Source organism: Prenolepis imparis, unplaced genomic scaffold (assembly GCF_030444845.1).
Source record: "Prenolepis imparis isolate NDT839.2.m4 unplaced genomic scaffold, iyPreImpa1.0 SCAF_1, whole genome shotgun sequence".
In the NCBI taxonomy this organism is placed as follows: Eukaryota; Metazoa; Arthropoda; class Insecta; order Hymenoptera; family Formicidae; genus Prenolepis; species Prenolepis imparis.
The window spans coordinates 24,679,228-24,691,531 of NW_028141159.1; the positions used below are offsets into that span (position 1 = coordinate 24,679,228).

The window sequence follows — 12,304 nt, forward strand, 5'->3', positions numbered from 1 at the left end:
AGTTTTAAGGGGTGAAACACCCCTTTAAGCAGTGGTATCAACGCAGAGTACTCGAATATCTGGTAAACTATAAGAGGTAGAAAAAAAAGACGTACAACAAATTTTAATGGCTTGAAGAGTACTTTAAAGTTATATGAACAAAATTTTTTTATTTTTATTTTTTTTAAATACCCCCACCACTTAATTCTTTTTTTTCAAAATTTAAAAAATTTTTTTACCTAATTTAAAGCTTATTTTTTTCCAAATTCAACCATGTGTAATAAAGTTATGTTACGAAATATTTTCGAAAATTAATTATAAACGCTCCCGTATATACACTCATCCGTGCTATGTGCGTAAGTAATTACCGTCGAACAATAAGATATATAAAAAATGTTTATGTATAATTTTTATTTATGTTTTCTATGTATTTATAACTGCGTATTGTGTATATTTAGATTTAAAAAAATATATATTTGCATTTTATATTATTCACTCATTATATACATTACAATAATGATATTCGACAAAAAAATGTTTCAAGCGTAATGACTTCTTGCACCAAGAACATTTTACTACAGCTATATTATTGCAACCTTCGATTTCACATTTTGTTGACGTTTCGTCTAAACTAAAGTGTACTGGATTTTCAAATTCGTCTGGTCTTTCATTCGTATAACCACTTTTAAACCACAAATATTTAAATAAGTTTTGATATCGTGGGGATGACAATTGATTATGTATCAAAGATTGCAATTTTATTATATTATTTCGTTCATGTAAATTTATATTACTTTCCAACAGTAAAACCGTATCTGAAAATCTTTTAGCAAAATTTTTCCAAATTCTGAATCCATAAACATCTAATGGTTGTATTTTCCCTGTAGTTCCTTTCGGTATTATCATAGTAGTAATATGTGTTCCTGGAGGTGTTAAATCCGAAATAGTATTGGGGCAATGTCCAGTCCATGAATCAATAAGAAGAACGCTATTAGGATCAATGTTTGCAAAATAAGCTTCTTCTAACCACATTTTAAAATGATCTGTATAAAATATAAATGTTAATTTAATAGTTTTTTATGACTCTTATTAAATTGTTAAATGAAATAAGTTTGTTAAAGAAAGTAATTATAAAAGGAAAATACCTGATGTCATTTTACCAGATTTCGATGCTTTTACAATAACATTTTCTGGTTTAAATAAATTTTCTTCTACTCTTGGTCCAAATTTACCATTAGCTTCTTTTAATACAATAAATAAAGGTGACAACAAATTGCCATTACAGGATATTATTGGTTGTATCGTATATGAATGGGTTGTTGATGATATGGATTGCACGACACGTTCTACTTTTTTTTCTCTCTGGTTAGACAATGATCTTCCAGAATGAATTTCCAATTGGAAACCACTTTGATCTGAATTGTAAATATTTTCAGATCCAAACTGTTCAATAAGAGGTTTTACTATTTCCAGAAAATCATCAGCTGATTTTTGCAAATCAACAGAATCTTCTAATGTTCTTCTAGTGACAAACTTCGTAACTTTTCTTGAAACAATTCGGTGAGACTTCTTGCTATCCAACTGTGAGATGCTTTAAATATAGGATTTAAATTTCCTATTTCTTCTTGAGCTTGTAAAGCCCATCTTTTTAGATCAATATCATGAACCATGAATCCTGATTCAACAGCTGCAGTAAATTTATCATGTGTAAATTTGGAGATGTAAGATAATTTTTCTATACGACTTTCACCTGATTGTATTTGTTCTTCCCATCGCCTTAACTGACGTTCAGATGAAACTCTTCTAAATTTACTTTGTACTACTTTTAGAGGACGATTCCTTTTTCTGTCATTACTGTTTTCATCAGTGTCCCGATGTCGCTAATACTCAACAGCTCGTCTTTTATAAGAACTATCAAAATTTGTATCATCATTTGAACAATGAGGATGAGAATTTAAATTATCTTCCATGCTTCTTCGTCATCTTCAATTATTTCAAAACTATGTAATTTATAAGGTTCTTCATAATCGAGATATATTTCTTCCGTTACTTCCACCCCATTATAATGAAAAACGCTATCCAGTAATATCTTTTTTATGTTTTCCTTTAATTCCACTTCTGCTTCAGTTACTGGCGTTTCTGTTAGATATATTGAATTTATTGACATCAATAAAAGTCTAACAACGTTAAGCGGATTGATAATCATATTCAAAGATGTTAAATTTTGCTTTTTATTGTAATAGAAAAACAGTTTACACAGATATTATTACAACGAAAAGACTACATTGACTGTGAGAATTATGCTGCTACATGAACAATTTATATTAACTTATCAGAAACACGTAATCACATAATCTTATGATTCATTTAACGTAAGATATAAAATTTGTTTATGCCAAATATTGCGACATCTATTTATTTGCAAAGATTTAATTGTAAAAATTATAACTTATCTGGAACACGTACACATAATCTTATCTTATGATTCATTTAAAGTAAGATATAAAATTTGTTTATGCCAAATATTGGACATCTATTTATTTGCAAAGATTTAATTGTAAAAATTATAACTTATCTGAAACACGTACACATAATCTTATCTTATGATTCATTTAACGTAAGATATAAAATTTGTTTATGCCAAATATTGCGACATCTATTTATTTGCAAAGATTCAATTGTAAAATAATTTTATTATAGAATAAAATTGTTTTTAATTTTTATAGAAGAAATTAAATATTAAAGAAATAATAAAATAACTGGGGGTATATTTAAAATAATTCTTATTAATTATATTTAAAAATGTTTTTAAAAATTTAAATATACACAATACGCAGTTATAAATACATAGAAAACATAAATAAAAATTATACATAAACATTTTTTATATATCTTATTGTTCGACGGTAATTACTTACGCACATAGCACGGATGAACGGTATATACGGGAGCGTTTATAATTAATTTTCGAAAATGATATTTCGTAACATAACTTTATTACACATGGTTGAATTTGGAAAAAAATAAGCTTTAAATTAGGTAAAAAAATGTTTTTAATTTTGAAAAAAAAAAAATTAAGTGGTGAGGGTATTTAAAAAAAATAAAAATAAAAAATTTTTGTTCATATAACTTTAAAGTACTCTTCAAGCCATTAAAATTTGTTGTACGTCTTTTTTTTCTACCTCTTATAGTTTACCAGATATTCGATCCAAAAGAAAAATACCGTTTTTCTTTAAAGGGGTGTTTCACCCCTTAAAACTCAATATCCGCACATATAAAAAAATACGTGTCTTTTAGATTTGTGTATTTAAAAACATATTTGAAGAAGAATCAAATCGGTTCCGGACAGTTGTGACATGTCCCTTGTGAGAAAAAAATACTGTTGACTCAACAACATTTTTGTAGTTAAATTTTATTTTATTAATTCAATGATATTATTGTTGATAATAATATCATTGAATTAATAAAATAAAATTTAACTACAAAAATATCAATGATATTTTTTATTACAAAAACGTTGTTGATTCAACAGTATTTTTTTCTCAGTGTACACGCACCGGCATTAATGGTGTGCGGCGTTAGATGTGTGCGAATACGTGTATGACAGCCGAAAGTCATAACACGTATGTCGCGTTACGTATGTGTGCGTATGACTTTCGGCTGTCATACACGTATTCGCACACATCTAACGCCGGACACCATTAATGCCGGTGCGTGTACGTGTTGCGATAATTTTTTTGACGAGTGTAGATAAGTTTATTCAAAAACAATAGAGAAATCGAATACAATTGGAACCGCGTTCATATAAATATTGATATGTGTGCTTATGCGGATCGCTGCATGTGTCGGCGTATATTTTCGATGTTTGATACGTAAACACACATTCGATGCGTGCGTCTAAGCCGCGATGTTTTCGGTCCTTAAATCATCGGGCTTTTAAATGCCCCCCTCGCACGCGATTGTTTTGTTGTTGTTTTGACGCGTGATAACGACGCGTGTCTAAAGCCGCGGGGTCGATTGCGCGGTGAATCTGCAGCATGTATCGCATGGATCCTTCTTAAACGTATTAACGACTTTCGCTCCTTCCGTTGTTGCCCATCGCGGACGACCACCGCGTCGTGGAACCATGAATGATTCGCGGTGACGTGCGGCTCTCTATCTTTCGTCTCGTGGCGTCATCGCTTCTATCAACGGCACGCGATTGTGGTAAATGCACACGAACATGTGTTGTCTTCGTTCATTTAGACCAGAGTTTCCCAAACTTTTTTGGCTCATCGCCCCTTCTTCAAACAATTTTTTTCAGCGCTTCCCTCGGAAAATCTTTATCTCAATCTTAACTAATAATAAAATTGTAAGCGTAGTTGAAATAAAACAATTTGGAACTAAATAAGTGTTAAAGGTATGTATTAAAATAAAATAACAAAGAAATTGCAAAATAAAATAACAAAAAAATTGCACATAAACATGTAAGATTGCTCACTATTATTAGTAATTTCATCAAATATTAAGTAAATCTGTAAATATTAATAAAATTAAAAATAATTATTAATGAAAAGGATGAACCTGGTGCTGCTACCAATTTGTTTATGTTTGGCTCTATATTTGAGCTACTGCTCGTTACACAATTCAGAACCAGTCTAATAGTGAATTAAGATTTCTCACGTATTTATAGTATTGTACAGTGAACTTGATATAACATGCACAGTTTCCTCTCGCTGTGCACTGGATTTGTAAGAACCTGCGTAAGTCGAAAGTGCGCACAATTACATACATGCTAGCGCTCGTTTGTTAAGACCTATCGTCTTGTTTTTTAGACCAATCGGTTAAAACTTGTATTCTGTACGTTTTCTTGTAAAATAAAGCATGCCTGACATTATACAACTGTTGTTGTCAACATGTATTAATAGTTGTTACATATGATTCTTGTGATACATAATTGTATGTTTATATAATCAAGTGGATAAGAGTTTGCTTATGCCCTATCTACATCTAAGGATGATCCTACTCGTGGCTCATCCGACTGCTTTCGGTCGTCTATGGCTGCGGTCGAGAATACACTACGAATGCTTTGAAACATCATTCTATCTTTGTTCTACATTCCAGAAGAATAAAGATAGAATGATGTTTCAAAGCATTTGTAGTGTATTCTCGACCGCAGTCATAGACGGGCGAAAGCAGTCGGATAAGCCACGAGTGAGATCATCCTTAGGTGTAGATATTAAAAAAATACTTCAACGCCTCCGTACTGCCCCTAAAGCGAACAAAGCTCCCTCAAATCCCTCCAGCGTCCACAGGAGGACGGTAGCGCCCACTTTGGGAAACTCTGGTTTAGACAATAAAGGAGCAAATCGGTATACGCTTGTTTATTGTCTCTTATTAATGATTCCGAGTTTATGCCTCTTGATTTATGACTATCATTATTTTAATACCACCGTTCAATGTTGAGATTTTTTGCAAATTCGAAAAGATTTCCGGGATTATCTGAACCTCACATAATTAATGCAAGCTCGAACATTCCACTCGCCATGTTACCATTCATAAAATTATTAAACATTCTCTGGGTTGGCATCCATTTAAACACCATACAAAGACTCATATACCTGGTGATATGTCACGACGTTTAAATTTTTGAATGGCTTATTGAACACATAAGTTTATTTAAAAATTTAGTTCTATTCTTTTGCTGTAACGTACCAGATGTTGTCATTTACTTGTAAATTATCGTCATACTAATTTACTCAGTTTATGCAGGTGAATTTCAATGATGCCGGAAATGATATATATTTTTGAAAAGTATTCTCTGGTCTGACGAAGCAGTTTTTGGAAGCGATTAATCCATAAACAGACATAATAAGCATTACTATGCAGAGCATAATCCACATGGCATAAGAGAAACAAACGTTCAAGACAAATGGACTGTGAACGTGTGGATGGGAATAGTAGGGGTTCACATTATTATGCAAATTTTCTGCTCTATCGGCTCCATGAACTGGAGGATGTGCCACTGGCTAATACAAATGATGTTCCAACTAAAATACAAATAATGTTCCAACAGGATAGACATCTCACCCACACTTCTCTTTTAGCGAGAAACATTTTAAATCAAAAATTTCCCGAAAAATGCATCGGACTTCATGGTCCTCAGAATCCATGGCCATCACGCTCTCCAAATTTCACACCCATAGATTTTTTTGTGTAGAGTTTTTAAAAAATAAAGTATATTTTTATATACTTTATTTTTTAAGCAGCCCTACACGAAAAAATCCATGAGTGTGAGATTTGGAAAAATATATCCTGCCGAAAAATGCGGAAATTTTAAAAAATAGAATACAAAACGCATGTGCAGAGATCACTCTACTAAAATAAGTGAAAGAAAATTTCATGCGCAGAATTGTTTTATGTTCAGAGGAAAATGGTGGCCACATTAACCATTTATTGTAATTTATTATATTTAAAGATTAAAAATATTTTTATTCAAATTTATTTAAAATTTTATTTACGTTGTTATCTATATTATTAAACCAAGTTGGATAGGCAATAGCAGAGCTGGCGCAGTAGGTAAGACGCATATAAACAAAATTAATAACAAAATTAATGTTACGGATTAATGCTTAAATAACGAGTAAAGTATAATTATGAGTGTAACGGATTAACAGTATAATTACGGACTTTTCGAACCGTTTTTAGCTCATCTTCAGCGTAATATAAATACTCTAATACAAAAATAATATAAAAACTAAAGACCGTCATAAAATAGATATGTAAATAAAATTGAATCATAAGTCATAATATAAAATCAAACAAATTGTGCCCATTTTAACACGGATTGTATTGAAAGCGATATCAAAGTGATCAAATTCAGCTTATATTCTATAGAGTGCGTCATTCCCCGGTAACAAGCCGGACAGTGTAGTGCATGATGGATATTAGTAAGTTTGGCGAATATCTGTTATAAGCCATGAGTCGTGCAGATGTCTAGAAATCAAAGAATTTTTTTTTCAATAACGAGTGGAATGATAAGTATTGCGGTAACCAAAGAAATAAATGCGTTACACTTTTCCGTTTATTTAATATATTTGATATTACTTTGGTAAAGACGTACGACTATTAAAATTATGGATAAGTTTCGTAAGACGATTATTAAAGGCAATTTAAAAGCGAAATTTCTGCGCAAATCGACAATAACTTGATACCTTTGCATCTAATCGTAAGTCAGTTTTTTAAGATTTTGGAAAAAAATTTAAATATCAGAGATCAAGGACTTTAAACAATCAAAGAATCTTTTTACAAAAAAATTGCTATATACAATTGGAATTTAAAGAAATACATTGTGAAATAAAAACGGCGCGCATTCATCTTTTTAAATTGTGTAAGACTATTTACTGTTCTATTCCGGTCACAGTCACTAACTCTTTCTTTGATAGACAGTGCGAGTCATTACATACCTTCTCTGTAAATAAACGTACAAGGCTAGATAGGAAATTCAATTATCTGTTAACAAAGCACACACGGGAAGAATGCAATATTAACTCGATTCATTATTTTTACAGCTCTTCCTGCTCCCATCATAATCCGATCGACGAGGGGAAATTTAACTTTATTTGCTTAAATCTAATTTCTCACCTAAAACTCAATCCCATGAGGTTAAGATTGGTTCTAGCTCTTTTAATGACAGCCAAGTTTATATACAACAAATTAAAGATAAATGGTTTGTGAATTTATCATCGACTTCCATTCATGCAGAAGTCCAGAGCTTACTTCAATTAGGGGAAAATTTTTGCTTACCCATTACTAATAAATGCAAGCTCACATTCAAATTTATTAAAAACGTCGAAAACAATCTAAAAAAATTCCTACCTAATGTACAGTCTTCCATTAGAAGTCGTACGGTAAATCTCAAAGGCAATCTTCCATCGTATTTAGTTCCTAAGAACAACATACATTCTGAGATCAAACTATTATTAATAACCACCAAACAATATTTAAACAATAACCGGAATATAATTCTCATACGCGCGGACAAGGGCAACGTCATAGTTGCTCTTGACAAAGATAAATATTTAGAAAAAATGTTTGACATTCTCAACAATAAAGACACGTACAAAATTGTCAACAAAGATCCGACAAAGAAATTAATTTCTAATTTACGTGATATATTATCGAGATGGAAGAATTCTGGATTTAAATTTATATGCCTACACTTTATATATTTTTAATATTTTAATTTCTGCTGAGAGACTTCAGTTTACTCTTGATATAGCTGAGAATAATAATTTAAATTTTTTAGACGTCACTTTGATATATGAGACTAACTTTCTGATATTCGATTGGTATCACATACTGACCTTCTCGGGAAAATACTTGCACTTCTGGTCTCAGCACCCCTCCATCATAAGAGAGGTATGGTCATAAGTTTAATAGATTAAACGCATTTTATTATCGCATCCGCGTTTCTATTCAAAAAATTTTGACATAATAATTGAGATTTTATTGGACAACAACTATCCTTTTAATTTTATTTTTACAACTCTCCACGAGCATATAAAAACTTTGATTCACAAATTCGAATTAAAACAGTTAAACTCTATTGATGTGACTACAGATACATCCTCTTTTTTTACTATACGATACGTTCCTCCATTATCGGACAAAATTGCAAATACTGTTAAAGACTTAAATATCAAAATCTCTTATTATGATTTCAACAAATTGAGTAATATGATTAGAGTACATTAGAGTACACAAAGATCAGCTTACGCTATCTTCCTGTTGTTTATAAAATTAATTGCAACGATTAATTGTAATTAATTACGCCTCATATGTACGTTGGCCAAACGGGAAGACAAATGAAAACAAGAATATTGGAGCATCGCAGCCACATTAGGAGAAACATTACCAATCACTCTGTAATTACAGACTACAGATTGGGTTTTAATCACGAATTTAAATGGGACAAAGTGAAGATCCTCGATCAAGAGTCTAATTTAAATAAAAGACTAATTCCAGAAATGGTTTACATAAAACGACAAATAGTTTAAATTTTCAGACAGACACGGAGTGCTGTCCACCCGATCGAACTCTATCGATTCCAGTACGAATCACTATACATCCGAAAACATACATTAGTCTTATTAGCTCATTTGCGATGTGCGGAACGTGACTTTGCGCTAACGTCCCAATTCTATCAATACAATCTGACTTAATGCATTATTTTAACTGTGTTAACTGCGATCCGAATCCGTCTGATTTTTCGTTTTCTTTTTATTCTGTATTTTTTTTTTTTTTACCCAGTTTGATAATTTATTTCTTTGGTTACCGCAATACTTATCATTCCACTCGTTATTGAGAAAAGAATTTCTAGATATCTGTACGACTCATGGCTCATATATATTCGCAGATATTCGCCAAAAAACTTACTAATATCCATCATGCACTACACTGCCCGACTTGTCAACCGGGGAATGACGCGCTCTGGAGACGTAGAATATAAACAGAATTTGATCTGACATCGCTTTCAATACAATCCGTGTTAAGCTAAGCACAATTTGTTTGATTTTATATTATGACTTATGATTCAATTTTATTTACATATCTATTTACTATTTACATATCTATTTATTATTGACGGTCTTTAGTTTTTATATTATTTTTATATTAGTATTTATATTTATATGCTGAAGATGAGCCAAAAACGGCTCAAACCGTCCGTAATACTCCTAATCCGTTATACTCGTAACTATACTTTACTTGCTATATTTAAGCATTAATCCGTAACATTAATTTTGTTATTAATTTTGTTTATATGCGTTTTGTCTACTGCGCCGGCTCTTCTATTGCCTATCTAACTTGTATTATTTGATAAAGAACCTATTAATATAATTTATTTGAACTATATCATTAAATATATATTTTATACATATTATTAAATTTCACAACTGTTCACTATGCTAAAGTCATAAAAATCGATTTTGCTTTCCTCACTCCCCACTGAACTCGCATTCTGATCTTATTCTGCGAGCCCAGCAAAGCATGCCCCTGTCAGTAAACAAATAGGCAACCCGACTTAATGATATGTATGTTACGGAAACACTCTACTCCAATGTAAAATGTGATGCACGCGCATGCGTGTGTAAGTCTGTGTCAGTAAATATAAGGATCCTACGGTTCGTCACTCCGTGATAGTTATTTCAAATCCTCTCTGCTGTGTGTGTGTGTGTGTGTGTGTGTGTGTGTGTATGTGTGGGTGAGTGTATGTGTGTTGTGTGTATGGAGCATGCGTGCGTGCGTGCGCACCCACATCCACACTTACCAACACACACGTACACATACACACACGCACGCACGCTCCACATTCATAGACACATACACACACACACACACACACAGTAGAAAGGGTTTGTTGTCATTAACTACCGCGGGAGTAACGAACCTTGGGATCCTGATCTCTGCTAATACACACGCACACGCGCATTACACTTAACATTGACGTAAACATACATCATACATGATGTGCATAAAATCCGACCGAGCAACCTCTCCATTCGCCATACATGATGTGCAAAAAATCCGACCGAGCAACCTCTCCATTCGCGTTAAGTACACCTAATACGAATGCCGACGGTATTACTAAAAATCTTGCAAATTGCAGGGATGATTATAAAACCCGATACCTCCCCAGTGAGAAATGGTGGTCGAATCGATGTCGATTCGACGTCGAATCAACGTCGATTTGATCGAATTGATATCGAATTGACGTCGATTCGACCAATCATTTCTCGCTGGGGAGGTATCGGGTTTTATAATCATCCCTGCAATTTGCAAGATTTTTAGTAATACCGTCGGCATTCGTATTAGGTGTACTTAATGCGAATGGAGAGGTTGCTCGGTCGGATTTTTTGCACATCATGTATGGCGAATGGAGAGGTTGCTCGGTCGGATTTTTTGCACATCATGTATGACGTATGTTTACGTCAATGTTAAGTGTAGGTATAGTATAGCAATGTTTTTTGAGCCATTTTAAAGGGGAAGATTCCCACTTCAAAACCAATGTAATGACATTTTTGGACTCATTCCTGCTTTTTTCATGGATAACTACAAAGTCATGAAATTTCCAAAATTTATTCACGATCTGATTTTGGCTTTCACAATAAAAACAGTTCGATGAGGCGGACAATGCAATCTTACTTACCTTTAAAGTCGAGGCTATACCCGTTAAAATCCGTCCAGAAACGTTGTCTTACAATCTCTTTATGATAAGCTGAGATATGGCTTCTTAAAATCGGTAAAGTTTGCAAGTTTTAAAGCGCTCCCCTAATTGTTTTGCGTAGTGTAATTTGCACTGAGACTTTATTCAAAATACTTTAAGATGAGGTGTGTGTGTGTGTGTGTGTGTGTGTGTGTGTGTGTGTGTGTGTGTGTGTGTGTGTGTGTGTGTGTGTGTGTGTGTGTGTGTGTGTGTGTGTGTGTGTGTGTGTGTGTGTGTGTGTGTGTGTGTGTGTGTGTGTGTGTGTGTGTGAGCGATACGAGCTTCGAAAAGAACGATATAGATTGCGAAAGTGCGATGTGAAGCACGAGAGTCGAAAGCTGACAAAATTTTTAAACAGAGTGTTAAGAGAGAATAAGGTCAAAATCGTTCAAATATACACAGTATAGATGGTTGACGCTCGGATCAGCTGAGTTTAGCTAAAGAAAAATAATGAGAGGAGCGTGATAAGACGAGCGGGAGTCGAAACCGTATGCAGGATTCACACTGCTTCCGACGACCGATGTACGACATCCGATATCCAATAACAGAGCTTGTTTTCTAGAAATTCTAGCTACAGATACTTTATCGTATAATGCTCTTTGTCGTACAAAAATGTTCATCAAGATTGAACTTTTTCGTACGATTTTGCACATCAAAACCAGTCGTAACGATACATGTATCGATGGAACGTTTAGGAAGAATAGTTCCTATCTAATCAATCATAACCAATTTGTTTTTGCTATTAGATAAGTTATGTTTTTCTAAATGTTCTAAATATTCTTCTATGTTGATCTTTGACGTGCGAAATTATTCAAAAAATAATATTAATTAATAATATTGTATAAAATTTATACAAATTTTATAAGTTACACAATTTATTTATACACAATGGATGATATAGTAAGTAAATAAATAAATAAATAAATATATATGTGTTTTGAAAACGTCTCGACAAGGATTACAAGAATATGCAATAAAAAATAGGGGGTTCTGTTTAAGAAAACATCGATAACCTTCACTTGACCTTAAATAGGTCACTCAAGGTCAAGTCCATATTTTCATCATCTGTCCCCCTTCAAG

At 32.8% G+C, this 12,304-nt stretch overlaps 1 pseudogene across 1 annotated transcript; it reads right to left on the bottom strand.

The window, feature by feature from the left end:
- Positions 1 to 311: 311 nt before the first annotated feature.
- On the bottom strand, positions 312 to 2,242 carry LOC145937332 (uncharacterized; annotated as a pseudogene). Its single transcript, XR_014425543.1, has 2 exons — positions 1,125 to 2,242; positions 312 to 1,022 (listed from the first exon to the last, which is right to left on the bottom strand). The product of XR_014425543.1 is annotated as an uncharacterized LOC145937332 (transcript).
- Positions 2,243 to 12,304: the final 10,062 nt, after the last annotated feature.